This window comes from Octopus bimaculoides, chromosome 13 (genome assembly GCF_046866305.1).
Source record: "Octopus bimaculoides isolate indiv1 chromosome 13, ASM4686630v1, whole genome shotgun sequence".
Lineage (NCBI taxonomy): Eukaryota > Metazoa > Mollusca > Cephalopoda > Octopoda > Octopodidae > Octopus > Octopus bimaculoides.
In genome coordinates, this window is record NC_142940.1 from 48,212,802 (window position 1) to 48,232,801 (window position 20,000).

Below are 20,000 nucleotides of genomic sequence, written 5' to 3' on the forward strand. Positions count from 1 at the left end.
AGTAGTTCCAATTTGTTATCTTGACGTATTTTGTGAAATGTTGCTACATTATTGTTCCTTGGATTACATTTTGTTTCGGCATCTGTAGACTATACCACTACAATGTGTGTGTATTTTCTAATTATTTTATTCATCTACATATAATCACTTACAAACTTTTAGATACGTACCTATTTTAGAAACAATTGCTGTTGTTGTTCTTATAGTTGCATGCCTGAAAAGTTAGAGCGTTGGACAGAATACTACTGTTAATTCCCCCTGGTTTATTCAGTTCTAAATTTAAGCTCTTGCCATTCATCTCGTCAGGTTAAATAGAATAAAGTACCACAGTAATGGACTTAGCGACACCTCTAGAAATTGAAAGAACATGAGCTGTGAAAGGGATGTGCTGCTCACATGCAAATTTGACGTAAGATGGATGCGATTACCAAGCAACGTCCGAATATACATGCCTGCTCTGAGTTTCCGCCTCTTGATTAAAATAGGACATATACGAGTCGGGACTTGTCTTTGTTGGTCCAGATGACGAAGGCTTTCGTTACTTCCTTAAAGTATATCTAATAGGTAATTCACTCGCATTTAAAGGGAATTTTCTTAGTTGAAATATTAATGTAAGCGTCTCTACTTCCCTTTAGATTTAAAACTTGTCTGTGTTTCATAGTTATGTTCTTGCAATGTCCGTATGTTTGCGTAAGACTCGGTGGCTTATGTCATATTCCTCATTGATGCCCTTTTCACAAATAAAGGAACCCATCATCATCATTATCATCTTCATCATCATCACCACAACCATCATGGCCCATCATTAACGTCGCTGTGGTCGTCTTTGCGATTGTTGGTATTATGTTGTTCTTGTTATTATGTTGTGCTTGTTCATTAATTGCAATAATGTTATAAATGTCATTAATGAATTTGTAGTTTACAATGGAAGAAGCTGGAGACAAACTACGAGACAGAAGGAAGGGGATTACCGCTGTTGGTTCTTTTTTGTTTTGTTTTGTAAAGCAAGTGCGACGCTGTCTATTTAGACGTTGAACAATTTCTGATCGATTTAAGAAAGCTTAGTGTCTCCTAAAAAATAGGAAGCGACAAAAACAATGTCTATTTACTTGTTATATAGTAATATATACTTTATACATTTAATATATAGGTGCATATATAAATGTGTGTGTGTGTGAGTAATATGTGAAAAAATGTGGTATTCACTCATATTTCCGGCTACGTATATGTACGTATGTATGTAAGTATGTATGTATGTATGTATGTATGTATGTATGTATGTATATACACACACACACGTATATACACTAATGGTACTTTATATATACACACATATATACACGCAAATAAATGCTTAGTATATGTATGTACGTGTATACATATGTATATACATATATATATTTATGAATATATATCTACATATATACATATACACACATCCATATATGTGTATATATATATATATATATATATATATATACATACACACACACACACAGGCACACACACACACACACACACATATATATATATATATATATATATATATATATATATATATATATATATATATATATATATATATATATATATATATACATATATATATATATATATATATATATACATATATATATATACATGTAGATGTGCGTGTGTGTGTCTGTGCGTTTGTGTGCATCTGCGTTTGTGTAGAGAACACACCAATGCGAGTGTGTGCTTCTCTCAGCAATGTTTCTAAATGTATCTCCATGCATCTGAGTCACTCCATGCTCTAATCTGTGTCATGCTTATGCAGCTCCTCATTAATTATTAATTTAGTCGTTTTTCCTGTGCTTACACTTGTTTCAACTTGAGAACTGAGGCCATGCTGTGATTCCACCGCTTGTTTTGCTACACTATCAGTATATCACTACTTGAAACCTTCTCTGATTTGTTGAATGAAGGAGTTTGATGTTGCTGCCCACATTTGCGTTTCCTGCATCGAGGTAGGTTCATTCGGAGCACTCAACAGGAGATCATGATTTATTTTAAAGACCCCTGCACCCAACGTATGTTGGGAGGATATAAAAGAGCTGTGGCCTCTCGAAATAAATGCTTAGTACATGTATGCATATACTCATACACACATACACACACACACATATACATATATATATACATTTGTTTGAGTCTAGCTAGACTCAAACGATCCATAATAGATAAACGCCCTTCCCCATCATGCAACCTTACTAAATCCCAATTCCTGACCTTGCAAAACCTAAGACACAAAAACCTCATCTACCTACTTTCACACAAAGGGAAAGAATTCTGCATTATAGACAAACCCACTTACAATAAACTAGATTTCGAACGCTTCAGTGACACCACACTATACGAAAAGATTCACAACATCACACCTCACCGACTGGAGTCAACGATCAACACCAGCTGGAATCTCACCAAAGAAATCTCACTAAGAAGACTAGAATTAACTACACATCTAAAAACACTACCCTTCCATCCTTCTACCATTTAATAAAAAAACACAAAACCGAACCTAAGCTTAACATTAGACCCATAATATCAGGAATTAACGTTACTTTCTAAAAGATTTCTTGGCCCCTCTCTAAACACCTCAAGCCCTTACTACACGCATTCCCCTGACACGTCAGCAGCTCCCACAAAATCTTCACAAGACTCAAAGATGCCGACCCCTCCATACCTAAAACTAACAAATATCCTTTTAGTTTAGACGTAGTTTCCCTCTACACCTCTGTACCCGCTCTCCTGGGTCGTTGATACCCTCATAGATCCCATCACGTCCGTATCTCTCTCACATTTCCTTGCCCCCCCCCCCCAATCTCTCTCCTCATCTCTCCCTCCCTGCCTCCCCTGCAACCTCCTCCTAACCAACTATCCTTTCATCTTCTCTCACCTCCCGTCCATGATCTTCCAGCTCTTCGGCCTCACACACTCGGACGTACTAGAGTTACTAACCATTATATTTGGTAACACCTACTTCCAATATAACCGTGCGATTTACAAACAAAATTCCGGCCTACCTTTGTGATCTGGCTCTTCAGGCCTGCTGGCCATCACGTACATGGATAAGCTAGAACGAACAGCACTCGACACCAGCCTCTCATGCATTTTCTTCAGGTACGTTGATGACACCCTTATCATCACATACTTATAATACTACATACACACACACACACACACACACACACACATATAAATATATATACATGCCTACATACATACAAACACGCACATATGTATATATATATATATGTACATACGCATAGATGTATATGTAGTCAAATCTGTCTCGTTATACATATAATGTATTTGAAATACATATATAAATGTAGGTACGGATAAATATAGATAAGTCTCTGTAGACATATATATCAACGCACATATATATGTGACATCGCCGAAATTATTGTGATTAAAACCTAAGTATGCACTTGTGTGTAAACAAATATTCATAGCAACTCCTACTTTTATACACCCAACAATTTCTAATATAATGTATCTAGATCAAATATACAAAATCTACTATCTTATTCTATAGGTACATTCCGGCAAATTGTTTCTCGGGGCAACAAGAAGAAAACGAGTTTAAACGAAAGTAAACATATTTTAGGAAGAATATTGTGTACGAAATCGATAGATAGTACTAGTGATTAAAGCAACGATTCATACTGGAGCCACTGTAAAAACATTAATAAAGATTAAAGTGAGAGAAAATTATTGAAGTATTTCTCAGTCATCAATTTATTTTTATTTCTGTTTTGGAAATAATTGATGTAATAATGATAGTAGTTTTACCTGTCGTTTCTCTGGAGTCTTCTTAAACAAAGTCATTATCTTGGTTTACTGAGACACATATCAGGCATCAAGGTGATTTCATTGGGCTTGCTATTACATATATGCATACACACACACACACACACACACACACATACACACACACACACACACACGCAGACATACATATATATATATATATAGAGAGAGAGAGAGAGGGATATATATATATATATATATATATATATATATATATATATATATAGAGAGAGAGAGAGAGAGAGAGAGAGATACATAGATAGATACATACATAGATAGATAGATAGATCGTTATAGATATAGATATGTATATATGGGTAAAAGACGTCACCAACTGTGCAACACGAAATACGTAAAAATACTGAGAAAGGACCCTTCATTTGTTGTCGGATGTCTATCTCCTCCTCATTTCGAGCATTCAAATACAATATGCGTCTTCAAAGATAGTTGCTTCCATAAATTCTAAAATAAAATTTGGATTCATGTAGGCTCAGAGTTGGTATCAAAAAACAGACCAGTGGAGACATATATATATATATATATATATATATATATATATATACCACTTGTTTGTTTTCGTTCGGTTTCCTTGTATGTCTCTACTCGCCTGTTTTTTGTATCCCAACTCTGACCTTACATAATTCCAAATGTTATTTTAGAATTTATGGAATATATATAGAATATATAGAATATATATATATATATATATATATATATATATATATATATATATATATATATATATATATAAGTAGAAAGCAACGTAAAAACATTACGGAGGATATATTATAAATAATTAAGATTATTTATGACTATATCAATGGCAAAACATTTTATCGTAAACTACAAAGAAGAAAAACGTTTATAATTAAGAACAAATCACAATTATAACTAAGAGGGTTAGAAAACGTTTACATGTTAAATATATTAACCAAAACCGCTATAAAGCCATTATATTACTCATATTATTTCTCCTCACGATGAACCCTGTCTTCGGGCGACATGGCAAATAGAATCCACGACTTGAAAATAACTGGTTAATTCCTTATTGCAATTTCGACGTTAGGGAACTCTTAAGGGACCCATTCGCGTCGTCAGGGGAAATATTCCTATAGATAGAAATCAAATCATGATTTTACCTTGGGGCTAGCATGAATCCCTACCGGCAATAGAAATGTTTCAACCTCTATCTACGCAATCAAGTTTTGAATTCAAATGCCAAAACAGCGTTTAATGTGAAAAGACCGGTAATTTCAAGCCACAGCGAAATCACCGGATATGAGTTGGGAAATTTTAAATAAGTAAACTTATAGATAGACAGATACAAACGTGTTTGTTTGTATGGAAATATATGTATATCTATCTAACTATCTATCTATCTATCTATCTATCTATCTATCTATCTATCTATCTATCTATATATATATATATCTATCTATCTAATTAACATAATATGGTAAAAATTCGATATTAATTAATATCAATTTAATACCAGGAAACTAGCACATTAAAAGAATCAGAAGGTTCATGAAAAAAATTTTTTGGAGATCCTAAAAAGATTATAGTACTTGTGTATATAAGATTGACCAGTGACCGGTCTGTCATTATGCTAGAAGAAGCTCACATTATTTGAGAATTTTTTAAGTGAGCTTCTTCTAGCATACTGACAGACCGGTCACTGGTCAATCTTATATATATATATATATATATATATATATTCACATAAACACGTTTGTATCTGCCTCTTTTTAAGTCTATTCTTTTTATTTATCTCTCTCTTACTTTTGGTCCTCTTCCCCATCATCCTCCTCAACATCATCATATTCACCAGCACACTCATCACCACCAATTGTCATCATCACCATCATCATTACCATTATTGTCGTCGTTGTCGTCGTCGTCATCGTTATAATAATTACAGTCGTCATCACCGGTGCATATGTTTTTATCTCACCGTCTCTCTCTTTCTCCAACCCACCCACCCTCATCTTTTATCTGCCTCCATAGTATCCAGTTGCTAATCAATTTACAGGCTGTGATAAATGTGTGTACAGGCAATAGTAATAAGCGACACAACAGGCAGCGAAGACAATGCATCAATTCACTGCTGCTCTACTCCAACATTTTACATCAGTATTCATCTGATTGTCAACCACCAATTGTGACTGCTATTTTACGTTGTCCAGCAAATTAGAAAACCTGAAAGTGATTTGCGAACATCTTATACGCAAATACACATTCATAATTTCTCACTGTGGACACAGTCATGCTGCTGTGGAATGTTAGGAGGTTTTCTTTTTTAACATTCAGGTTTAAGGTTTCGATCGCTATGTACGCAAGACATTGCATTTAAAATTTGTGTTATAGTCTCATTTTTGGAGAACGCCTGTGTTTGCGCATGCATGTATGCATGTGTGCATGCATTTATACGTATAGATAGATAAATAGATAGATAGAAGCATACATGCATACAGAGTATATGCATAGGTATAAATACACACACACACACACACATACACACATATATATATATATACGTATAAACATATATTTGTGTATATAGATACGTACATATATGTATGTATGTATGTATGTATATATATATCTGTATATATATATATATATATATATATATATATATATATATATATATATATATGTATATATATATATATATATATATATATATATATACATATATATATATATATATATATATATATATATATATATATATATATATATATATATATATATATATATATATATATATATTATATATATATATATATATATACATATATATATATATATATATATATATACATATATATATACATATATATATACACATATATATATATATATATATATATATATATATATATATATATATATATATATATATATATATATATATATATATATATATATATATATATATATATATATATATATATATATATATATATATATATATATATATATATATATTTATATATATATATATATATATATATATACATGCAAACATACATACACATATATATACATATAAAGTGTATAATTTTATGAATATAATTATAAAATTATAATAAGGGCAATTTCTAGGTAGAAGAAGACGCCAAATGGCTCTAAACTACTTTATCTACCACATACACGCACGCTGAAAGCGAGGGAATGAAGATAAACTATTTTTGCGAAAGTTTAGCTATATATCGATCGATTTCAGGCTTAGTTATCTTATACACTCCACCAACATGAGTATGACATAACCAAAAGTACATAATTATAAACATACTGAAGTCGATCGATATATAGCTAAACTTTTTCAAACAGTCCTTTTTGTTCGTTCCCTTGCTTTCAGTGCGTCTATGTGATAGATAATGTATCTTAGAGCCATTTGGCGTCTTCTAGGATGTGGCATTACTTGGTAGTTGGCCTTACCATAATTTTATAATTATATTTATAAAGTTATATACTTTGTATTATTTTTTACATTAATTGATTTTTACATGCTAATTATTTGATAAAATCCTATACAAATTATATTTGTATCCTTAATTTTAATTTTTATATAAAAATGCATATAGATAGATAGATAGATAGATAGATAGATAGATAGATAGATAGATAGATAGATAGATAGATATGGCAAATGAAAGACAGAAGATGGAATATACGAGAATTTATTAATTATGACAATTATTTCGACACATCTAGTATAGATCCCTCATATGTGAGACACCCAGCAACTGGTTCAGGAGCATCCGGTGATGCAGATGTATCTCATTGGGTGATAAATAGATACACCTTTTTAAAATACATAGACACATCGTCTTCTTTCTCTCTGTCTCACTCTTATTCTTATGCACACAGATACGCTCATTCAGACAGAAGGACATTGCATTAGCGATTCCACGCCTGAGATCTGATATATAGTTTGGTAGAGACGTATTAACCGAAACATTATACATAGATACATACATGCGACGGGATGCTGAAAAGTTCCTGGCTTTAAGGGTATCGAGAAAAGTCTGGTTTGAGGCCCAACATTCCAACTTGATTTACAGGGCTTAGTAAAACTGAGGGACCGGTATAACGAGTGCCTGTTGTTATACTCGTAAAATTGCGAGAAGGTTTATGTGTCTGTTGTTGGTGTTGTTAAAATAAAATAAATAAATGCGCCCCTTTAAAGCCTTGCCAGGCTCATGGACCCGGTTTCCCGGTTTCTATGGCGTATGTATTCCCCAGCTGGACGGGACGCCAGTCCATCGCAGCATTTACTCATTTTTGCCAGCTGAGTGGACTGGAACAACGTGAAATGAAGTGTTTTGCTCAAGAACATAACCCGCCGCCCGGTCCAGGAATCGAAACCACAATCTAACGATCATGATGCCGTTACCCTAACCTCTAAGCCACGCGCCTCCTGTTGGTGTTATTGTTTAGCCTTAAATCAGCTCTAGAATGTGATCATAAATGTGTTTGACTGATAATGTATTTAGCTGAAACTTAACATTTTCCACCATAACTTGCCATCTGACGGAACGAATGGGGAATGAAAACTCCGAGTAATCGCAGAAATTAGCCGAATAAACCTTGCAGTTATTTAGTATGCTTTAATCCATTTGTTTTCATATGTGACCTCTCCCTCCCGTTGTCTACATGTCTCTCTCCCACCATATCTCTCGTTCTCATCCTCTGTCTCTCTTTCTGTCTGTTTTGTCAGTCTATCTGTTTCTCTGTTTCCCTATCTCTCTCTCTCTCTCTCTCTCTCTCTCTCTCTCTCTCTCACTCTCTCTCTCTCTCTTTGTATATATATATATATATATATATATATATATATATATATATATTCTGCCGACGATAGTCCGACCTTTGTGAGATATATAAGTTTTATCTTACTAAAATTGACTTGAAACCATGGTACAGAATATAGATTGGTAAATGTTTTTATTTTTCATCCTCTTTCGAAATTATCCCTACTTTTTGTGGTATGTAGTCTTGCTGCTATTTCTAGCGGGTTAGATGTTCTATTACAGGCATCTCTGTATTTTAAATGAATATATATATATATATATATATATATATATATATATATATATATATATATATATATATATATATATGTATATACATGGATGTATATGTATATATCATTATGTATGTGTCTGTTTGTGTATGTGCGTGTGTGTGTGTGTGTAAACACCCTTTAGAACAGATATTCAATATGCTTCATCAATTTTCAGAATCTTCAGCAGTTTATAGAGAGGTAATAAAATAGAAACGGCAATATTATTAGATATATAAAATTCTTTGATTTATGAAATTAAATAAACAATTATTGACATGAAGTCTATACGTGTCATAAACCATATTAGATGTTAAAGTTATATTTTATGTGTTATCCCTTTATGGAAAATCTTTAATAAGAGAAATACATCCTCTTATAGTCGTAGACAACCGATAAAATATATAATTGCTTTGTGACACGACAATATTGTACATATATATTTAAAATATGCCTGCATATAAGAGAATCATATCTAACGAAGTCGAGATGATTAAATAGATAGACTTGAAAGTATATTGCAGCTATGTAACCAAGGCTGATCATGTATATTGCAGTATATTTCAGGTACGTAACTAAGACTAATTTAATAATCTATTTAAAACAAACGATTTTGTGGATGGCTAAAGCATTTATAGAGATGCCTTTGGCGAGCCTAAGAAAACTGAAAATGTGCTTACAACTGTTCCTAATTTTCTATCTACAACGCGGTGAGCTGGCAGAAATGTTAGCAAGCCGGGTGAAATGCTTAGCGGTATTTCATCTGCGTTTACGTTCTGAGTTCAAATCCCGCCGCGGTCAACTTTGCCTTTCTTCCTTTCGGGGTCGATAAAATTAAGTACAAGTTGCGTACTAGGGTCAATCTAATCAACTGGGCCCCTTCCCAAAAATTTCGGGCCTTGTGCCTAGAGTAGAAAAGAATATTCTGTTTAGCTGTTTAGAAAATTGTTAAAATTCGCTCATTGGTCAATCGAGATTAATTTAGATCCTAATGCTAGTGAGATGTTAGGGCAGCAAGCTGACGGTATCATTAGCGACTTGGACAAAATGTATAATATTCTGACATCAAAACACGCTGAGGTCGACTCCGCCGTTTATGATTTCGTGGTCGGCAAAATAAATACCAGTGCTGGTTATAATTTCTGAAGAATATCTGTAGAGATAACCTCAGCAAGTGATTATAACCGGTGTTCCGTGGAAAAGTGTCTCCGGAAAGTGGTCATTGCTGTATTGGAGAGCAGAAAGGATTGACAGAAGTGAAAAGACCAGTGTGTTGGGGTTGCCCAATAGTTGGAGGCGGGAGACAAGCCGCCTCCAAATGTAACAGCCATGAAACGTTGTGAGCGTTGAAGACAGTGATGGTGATAAATGAGGAAAAGATAATGGTTGGAAAGATGTTTTTCAGTGTGGAAAGAGATAAGGTCAAAAGAATGCTAGTACTTTGTGGAGTTCGAGGACCAAAAGATGTGACAGGTATATTTGGCAAAAGAGAGCGCAAACCATCCAGACATAGAGACCTTGAAATCGTTGGTGCTCAAATCCAGGTGATAGCAGGCGAGGGGGGAAGATGGGGATGGTAAGACGGAAGAGCAGGAGAGAATGAGAGTTGAGTCATCGCAACTTGAAGACTACTTTTTGGAGAGAAATTTGAGCAGCCAGTTTATCGTGGACAGTAAAAGATAGATTGTGAATAGGGATTGAGAAATTTGGGTCTTAGAGTAAAATATGATGCGCAGTTAGCTTGTATAGAAGAAGCAATGTGCAGGCTCAAGTTTTTAGAAAAGAGTTGTGTTGTTTGAGAAGATGGACGCTTGACATACAGCGATTGTATGTTTTTGATTGTTCCACCTCCCTATGTTGAATTGTTACGTAATCTATTCTGCTTGGTTACGTACTTTTGATGATTCTGCTGGGATGGTTTTCCTTGTATGCTGCAATCAAGCATCCATCTGCCTCATCATTGAATCTCTCCCACGATTCTCGGCTATTGTTGTGATATTTCAATATCTATTTACATCATATTCAGTATTTTCTTGGCATTCTCCATTTATCTGTATATTTTTTCCCTTACGTTTGTGCAATTTTAGTTTTTATACATTCTCCACGAGAGACTCAATCACATCAGCATCTTTTTTCTGTTGGCTGGATTCCTTCAAAGCACAAAGTAGTTTCGTTGTTTAGTTTACGTATTTATATTTGTCTACAGTTATTTTTCCTGTATCATTTTGTAGTGCTACAGTGCGTATTTTTAGTAGCTTTATTTTCAAATGGGCTGCATCTCCCTTAGTAGGTGATAAATATAAATTTTTATGTCATATTTTGGGCCGTGTATTTTAAATGCAGCAAATATAATTGTTTTTTCAGTTTAGTCTTCCAATTCTAAAACTTTCTCTATAATCTCTTTCTAGAAAAACTAGAGTAACGAATCCTATTATCTTTTGTGTATCCATTTACTTTTGTTTTATGTATTCAATTAAAATTTCTCTAATAATCCTGTTCTATGTTTTCCATTTTCTTTGTATATTCTTTATTCTGTCTACTGTATTGACTACTAATATTCTGAAAACATTTTGTCGAATTTTCTTACCTAATGGCACGTTAATGCTCATAAATGATTCCCATCTCTTCAAATTTGTCTTAGCTCATATTTCTTGTAATTGGAAATGAATTTACTTCATACTCTGCAATATGGCTTCTAGTTGCTACTTAACTGTATTCTATATCTTGAGGTCATCTATATGCAAAACTGAGTGCTTGAGTAACCTTGGCATTTGTATTTTACTTCAACCAAATTGAATATGTCATGTAAAGGAACTAAACAAACAAGGAGTTGGTATGTTGCTAAAAGGTGTTAACTAAGTAGAAGAATATATACATAGGCATAGTTTTAATTCTCTCTTTTCTATACTTGCAATATTGATTGCCACTTACACTTTAGAGTTGCTTCATATATCTGCTTATTATTGACGTTGCCTTAGTCGAGGCTGATGGATCGAAGAGTAAATGACATAGCCCAAAGCTTTCCATCTGTCAATCTTTGCTATGTTTCCAACATTCATTCCCTTATTACAATCTTTAAGCATGGTTTTTGCCGTTTAGTGATTGGCCTCTGCATACATAAAAGCCTTTTACATTTTCCCACCTGCAGCCTTGTAAGCAGACGGAATTTTCTCACTACTCATTTATTCATTACAATGTTATTTACTTACTAGTCGGCGTCAAAATCATCGATTATATGCCTCTACGTTTTAACGCTTTCTTCAGTTTTTTGGTGAATCATAGTTTTCTCAGTGAGCCAAACATATGTTTCTATGGCAGTTAAAATTTGGTAACGCAGACCTCTGACAGTACATTACCAGTTCTGCTAAATAGATTAACTGTTGCTTCGGATAGTAGCATATTCAAGTTCTTTTTTTTTTTGTGCCTCTCGGATAAGTCCCGAATTGCTAAAACTTCCGAAAAGACATTAGATGTTGTGTGCATTGTTTCCTACAAACCTGCACATTATGATATCTAATCCATTCATTCCACCCACAGAATAGTTCTCATCTTCTTGCCATTCGTGCTGCATTAATTTCTATTTTCCATTTATCTAAGATTTGACAGAATCATTTTTTTTTTAGGTGTCGAGGAGCTTAATTTGTTAAAATATTAGAAAGCATCATTTTTTTACATTTAGGGAATATCAGTTGTAGGAAATCTTTGATTACAGAAGCACCATTTCGTTCTGAGGGTGGGGAGGGTCGTTACTATATTTCTCGTAATATTTGTCCACTTGAAATCAGCTGTATTGGTTTGTTATTGTTTCATTCCTGAGTGTCATGGGCTACCCTTTACTATTTTTTTTTTTGTGCTGCATGTTTCCTTTTTTATGTAGTTTGCTTGAAATATGACATTCTTATACAAGCAGATCTGACTTTCTTTTTTAAGTACCTCATTTTATTGCTGCTGCTACGTTTGCACTGGGGCTCATTCAAAGGATTATTTAGCAAGCTAATCGGAATGTAGTTGCCTTCGGATTTAAGATTTCACCACAGAGGTGGAAGCCGTACACAGAAATACGTTCTCAATTTATTTTCAAACGAAAAGAAAATTATCAAGCAACAACCTTAGATATTTATACTTGCCCAATTTAAGATGAAATTGGAAATTTCTATTACAAAAGAAAAATATCTAAAGTACGGCTATAGTATCAACAACAGCAGCAATATTAGATCAAATGTTAATTTTGTGGGGGTCAAAAGTACGGACTTTACTTTGCTCAATATAAATGGAAAATGAGTGGATAATTTATGTCAGTTAAGGTGATGACAATTTAACCGATAAGTTTATCTGCATGTGTATGAAGGTGTGTTAGTATGAACAAGACTACTTTAATATTGTACTCAGAGATGTGGAGAGTTCTATTAGAGAATATAGCAGAACTAATGACTTTTTGCTGCACTCATCTCTCAGGTGTGAGAGGGAAAAGATGTCCTTAAACAGCGGGTCTAGCTTGAATACATGCAACAGAATGGGCCTGACTAATAGCATACAATCTGATGTTAGCTGAGTGTCAGATTAATCAACCAGCGTGGTAGGCCATGTGAAACTTTGAATTTAGGACGCAATGAAAGGAAGAATCCACCGCAACGCATCATACATATCCCTCGCTTTAATGATTTATGATTGTCTACGACTAAACGCTGGAACTTTATTTATCGACCGTGAAAGGACAAAAAACAGAGTTGACTTCGTCAAATTTCAACACAAAATGACTGAAACAAGAAGTAGATATTAGGAGAGGTCGAGGAAAGTAGCCTTACTAGCAGTAATTAATCGCAAGAGGTGATGAGCAGGATTGCAATTAACGCCGTTACCAGTTGAATGGGCAGTAAAGCTCAGAGAAAGCCTAGAACAAGCTACATCCATAGCAGGAAGTGGCGATGTACGAGAAAGTAATTAAGTCTTCCTTCAACACAAAACCGAGTACGGACTATGAGTAGTACCACGACCCTATTGTCTGGTGGGCACCGGAGGGTATAAAAAGTGAGATAAAATGGAAATTACGTTAATAAAAAAGAACACTGATGTGGAAATACAACACTAAGTCCAAACAAAAATTAGACCTTCATGAAAGTCTAACTTCCCTCCTGGAATTCCTATTGTCCAAATAGCAATTCGTAGACTTCCTCTTTTGAGTATGGGTCTAAAAGATGACCGATTAAATATTAGATGACTTGAAGAGAAAATAGCTTGAAAGCCAGACGAATCTTGACAAATAGGTGATTGATTCACCAAGACAACGGAGAAACAACAGCTGACTGACGTATCCCGTTCAACATTATTCAAAACACTTCAGCTCTTAGCAATTTCGGACAAACACTATGTGCAAAAGGTGAGCAGAAAGGAAAAATTGTTAGAGTCGATGCATATCTTTATCCTGCATAGGTAGAGGTTATTTGTTCTCTTTAGTGAATTCTCATTATATGTATTTATATTTGTATTTTTATTTTCTACTAAATATTCCAACATGTCAATGTAGTGTATTGTATCGCTTGTATACATCGTTTCCATCGCACGCATGCGCACAAACACACACAAACACACACACACACACACCCTCTACTCATACACGTACACACATAGATATACTTGTATATACTGTGTACATATACACATATGTATACGCACATGTAAATTTACATGTTTATATATACATATTTACACATACAAGCATGCATACATTCATACATGCATAAATATTTATATCTATAATTATATCTATATATATGAGTGTGCTTATCCAAGACCTCAAAAAAAAAACTGGCAAAAAAAACAATGCAATACACACATCTGAGATAAATAACAAGTAAATTAAAAACAATATTTCATATTAAAGCTCTGCAATGAAAAGAATCTGTATTTGGAGATGTAAGATAAAGGAGATATTTTATCCATATTTTATATCGTATGTATAATATGATATGTACGTATGGATTTATGTACGCATATATGTATTTGTGTGTACTTGGGTGTATACAATTGCATGTTAATATTATTTCAAAAGTCCCTCACCTCTCTCTCTCTCTCTCGCTGTTATATATATATATATATATATATATATATATATATATATGTGTGTGTTTGTGTGTGTATGTGTGTGTGTGTGTGTGTGTGTGTGTGTGTACCAACATACACTCACACAAACAAAAACAGACACATATATATTCATACATATATACATATATATAAATATATATATGTATACATATATAATATGAATATATATATATATATATATATATATATATATATATGCATATATATCTCTAAGTATATGCATATACATATACACATATATAAATATGTGTGTATGTATATACATATATATATATATATATATATATATATATATATATATATATATATATATATATATATATATATATATATATATATATATATGTATATATATATATATATATATGTATATATATATATATGTTTATATATATATATATATATATATATATATATATATATATATATATATATATATATATATATATATATATATATATATATATATATATATATATATATATATATATATATATACACACATATATGTATATATGTGTGTGTGTGTATGTATGTGTGTGTAAATGTATTTACAGATAAATACATAGATACAGACGCACGCATCCCACCCTACATGAGCAGACATGTAGAGAGATTGATAACTGTAGATATTAATACATATGCATATGTGTATGTATTTATACGTATATCCAGATACATAAATGTGCACGTGCGAGCGCGTTTATGCGTAAAACCTGCATGCATACGTATCCATTTTTATGCCTAAGTATCAGATACATAAATATGTAAGGGATTATTGATAAACTCCTTTCTGTCTGTTAGACTGTGTATTATTTCGTTTGTTAGCATTATGTGTTTACTTAATATTTTTCTTGGTGTGTCTTTTTGGAAACTGGTGTGCGTGATTGTGATAGTGTATGTGTTTGTGTATACGTGATGCGTAGAGCTCTGAGTAAAACAAAGCATTTTCAATTATATATTTGCCTGTTTCGTAATAAATTTTGCGAGCTATACTGTCATTTCTATAAACAGCTTAAGGAAAATAAGTTACTTTTGCTTGGCGGGGTTCACGAACGATGCCGATCACTTACAAGGCTCTGCAATGAAACATTATTGAAATACTAATATGGTTCAAGACTCTTATAGGAAGATTTCAGAATCTCCAGTCGATATGTAACTTGTTATATTACATAAAACTCGGTCATTTATCATACTGTAACAGAAAAAAAAAAAAAATTAGAATCATATGATGTGGGGAGTGAGAATTTCTTAACTGAAATCGTTTTTCGTTTTGTTATTTACCTCTTGCTCAACACTTACCGAGCAGTACAACAATCCAGTGAATTCCAACGAAGAGCAGTCTAACACTGACTCGGGGGCCGAACATTCAGTTATCTAATATCTTCTCTTAACTTAAAGTAGACACATGACCTAATGTTAGGTGTGTTGCACTTACAATCTTACGATTGTAGTTTCGATTCGCACAGCGCGTGTGCACGGTCGTCTTGAGTAAAACAATCAATTTCTGATTACACCAGCCGAATCGACTCTCAAGGATTTCCCGCAATAGATGAGAAGTTCACTTTGCGTTGGACTGGTGTCTCGTTCAGTGCGGGTGGGTGGCTTTAGGTGTTCAACGCTCAGCAAATCATACACCAAATAAACCGCACCGAACTCTGACATGATGAAAACTATGCATCGGGATATGTCAAAGTCTTTCCATAAGAAGAGGAGAGTGTGACCAGAAGGAGAGTTGGCAGGTATTCTGGAAGATCAAGTAATCAAATTAAATCTTTTGATCTTTGTCTCTTAACGTCATTCTCTTTGGTGTATGAGTTGTAAAAAAAATTCTCTTGAGTCACGCCGGCTCACAAGGGCCGATTTCCTGCTTTCATGGTGGTTTCCCAGTTTCATTCCGCAACTGGACGGGACGTCGGTGCGTCGCAGGATTACTCATGTTTGCCAGCTGAGGGGAATGGAGCAACGTGAAATGAAATGTTCTCTTCAAGAATACAACGCATCGCCCGCTTCATGAATCGAAACTATAATCTTACGATCAGAAATCCAATATCCTAACCACTGAGCCACGCGCATCCGCAGGGTAAACGAATTTGTGAGAATGCATATTCGTTTGAGTGATTGCATGGATGTTATTTTTTTTCTTTTATATAAATTTGTTGTGTGTTTCTCCTTAGAGGGATTGGTGTGTTTATTTGAAGGAGTGCCTTCATTATTATCATTGCGAAGAGACAGAATATTTCCTTCTAAATGCATAACCAAAATGTCTTCTATTATCTGCAATATTTCTTAGATTTTTCAGTTGAGTCTACAGAAATTATTTCATCGTGCAATTAAAAATGTTTTTACTAAAACTGGTGAAACAATATATTTTATTGACATGAAGTAAAAAAGAGGACAATAGCACAGACGTGCAAACTCGTACAGATACACATATGCTTACATACTCACAGATAAGCAACAACACATATTCATAGATATATAGACGCATGGTTGTTTATGCATCGGCTATCAGATAAAAACAATCAACGAAACTGTATCGCTTCACTGATGATATATCTGAAAATCCGCAAATAGCTATAGAGTGTATATAAACATTACCAAGAAGATTGGAGTGGGCAATGCGCTCTATTACATAATTCTACAATTGTTTAATCGACGCTTTATCAGAAGTTTATTGCTGGAATATTATTCTGTAATATACGAAAGAGTACATAGAATTTGTATTATGATACTAATACTGGAAGTTACCGACTCTTCAGGTCGATGACTAAAGCAATTTACAGAAGAAAAACCTAATTTCACAAAATATAAAAACCTCGTTGATGGGGTGCATATTATTTCACTCGTATACCAATGATTTAACAAACAAACAAGTACTTAATAAACCATGCGCCCAGAACAACCGTGTAAGAAATCGATGATATCGAAAAGAACAAGAGAATAAAGGGAATATATATTAATAAATATATAAGCAAATAAAAATAAATGAACCGATAAAGACGATAAGATATTTGTGTGTCTCCAGAATCGCCCAGTCCATCTATCAACAACGTCTTTCATACATGATACACACACACACATACACACACACACACACACACACACACACACACACACACACACACACACACACACACACACACACACACACACACAACGTGATCCCTTGACTATCGCGTGTTACGTTCCAAAAACCCCCGCAATAGGTGAAAATCTGCGAAGTAGAAACAGAACTGTACCTTGTATGTATATATATATATATATATATATATATATATATATATATATATATATATATATATATATATATGAACTATGAATTTCGATAAAACTATTGGAAACACGTGTGTAATTTGACCACAAATAAGATTGGTTGTGACAATGATAGCAAAAACAACAGGCTTCCTGACTATAGAATGATGCGGTTTTCTTTCTGAGACTGAACAAAGAGGATAACAGTTAATATTTTGAAACTAGAAATAAAAGTCAAAGAACATTTGTGTTTTCAAATAAGCTTTAATATCGCACAGTGCTTTCTAACAAATAAACAATATTATTGCATACTATTATATTTCCTCTTATTTTGATCCCGTAATGATTTTAAATATTTACACAATTATCAGATAATTTTCTTGGTTTGGGATTTATTACGCCATGGACAGGTCTAGCTCTCTTTTTTTTTTCGTATGGAGACATTCACAAATATAGCTATAAAACCGTCAGTTACCATTTAAGCAAAATGCGTTTCAACATGAAAATAGATGAAAGCCATTGACTATTGCAAAATTTCAATGAAAAATTTCTCGAAACAACTGCAATTGCGACAATCGTTGCCATTATCAATCTCCATTAAACGGTCTGGTTATCCAAAAGCAACACGCAACAGACTGTCATTGAATCGCTGATGATATCAATAGTGAATGAGCTTTTATCAATTATGTATCGTAAAACTACAAAAGTCTTGCTTAAATTTATTGTTTAAGGTAACCGAATTCACCAAAAGTTGGAACGGAGAAGTAGGAAAGAATGGAAAATGCTTTGAGACTGAGTATTGTTAATACACTCAGATGGATCTCTCATTAATTTTGGCGTATGGAAGATATTTAAATAATGAAATGCTAATGCAATCCAAGAGGAGATACTTTTTATTGTTAAAATAGAGTAAAACACAAAAGTTGCGGCTATCATTAAATTTCTTCATAAGTCATATTTTTTGTGAAAGCAATATTCTCATTGATAAAACTCTTGTTGTAGATCTCTCGGTTCTGAGTATGTTTCTATGGGAATTACATAACTTATTTACGAAAAGAAACTCCAAATCCCATTTAGATTCACCGCATGTCTCATTGTAAAAAATTGCATTCGATGCTTTAGTATGCAATGAAGATAATCCTTGAAAAAGAAGATTAACATTTCAGGAAAATGTGCGTTGAAATGAAGAAGAATGCAACAGATTACTCTTATATTGACAACTACAATAGCTTTTCAATGACATTAGTTTGTCCAAACTTAAGAAATAGTTTGACAATATACTAAAATATCTTCAAAGTTAAAACTTAGTATCAAGAGCAATTGATTAAAAAGTTGAAAATACTTTTTAATGACTTTTATTCTGCAGTTTCAAGAGGTAATATGACCCGCAATGACGCGAAACATGTCATTTGTTATTTTAAATGAGAAAATTCAATGTTATCATTACCACGTTCCATGTGTAACTTTACATCATTTCCCAATGAAACAATGTTTTTGAAATCACTGCAATTACGACAATAGTTGTCATTATCAATCTCCATTTTACAGTTTGATATCCAAAAGTAACACACAACAGACTGTCGTTAAACCAATAGTGCATGAGGCTTTGTCAATTGTGTATCCTGTGGAAACTTTACACAACGGTTATAGGAGGTTTTAGCGAACAATTTCTTTTCGCTGGAAATTCAATCAAGATTTGAAGACATGATTAATATATTGATGTTTTATCTTCATT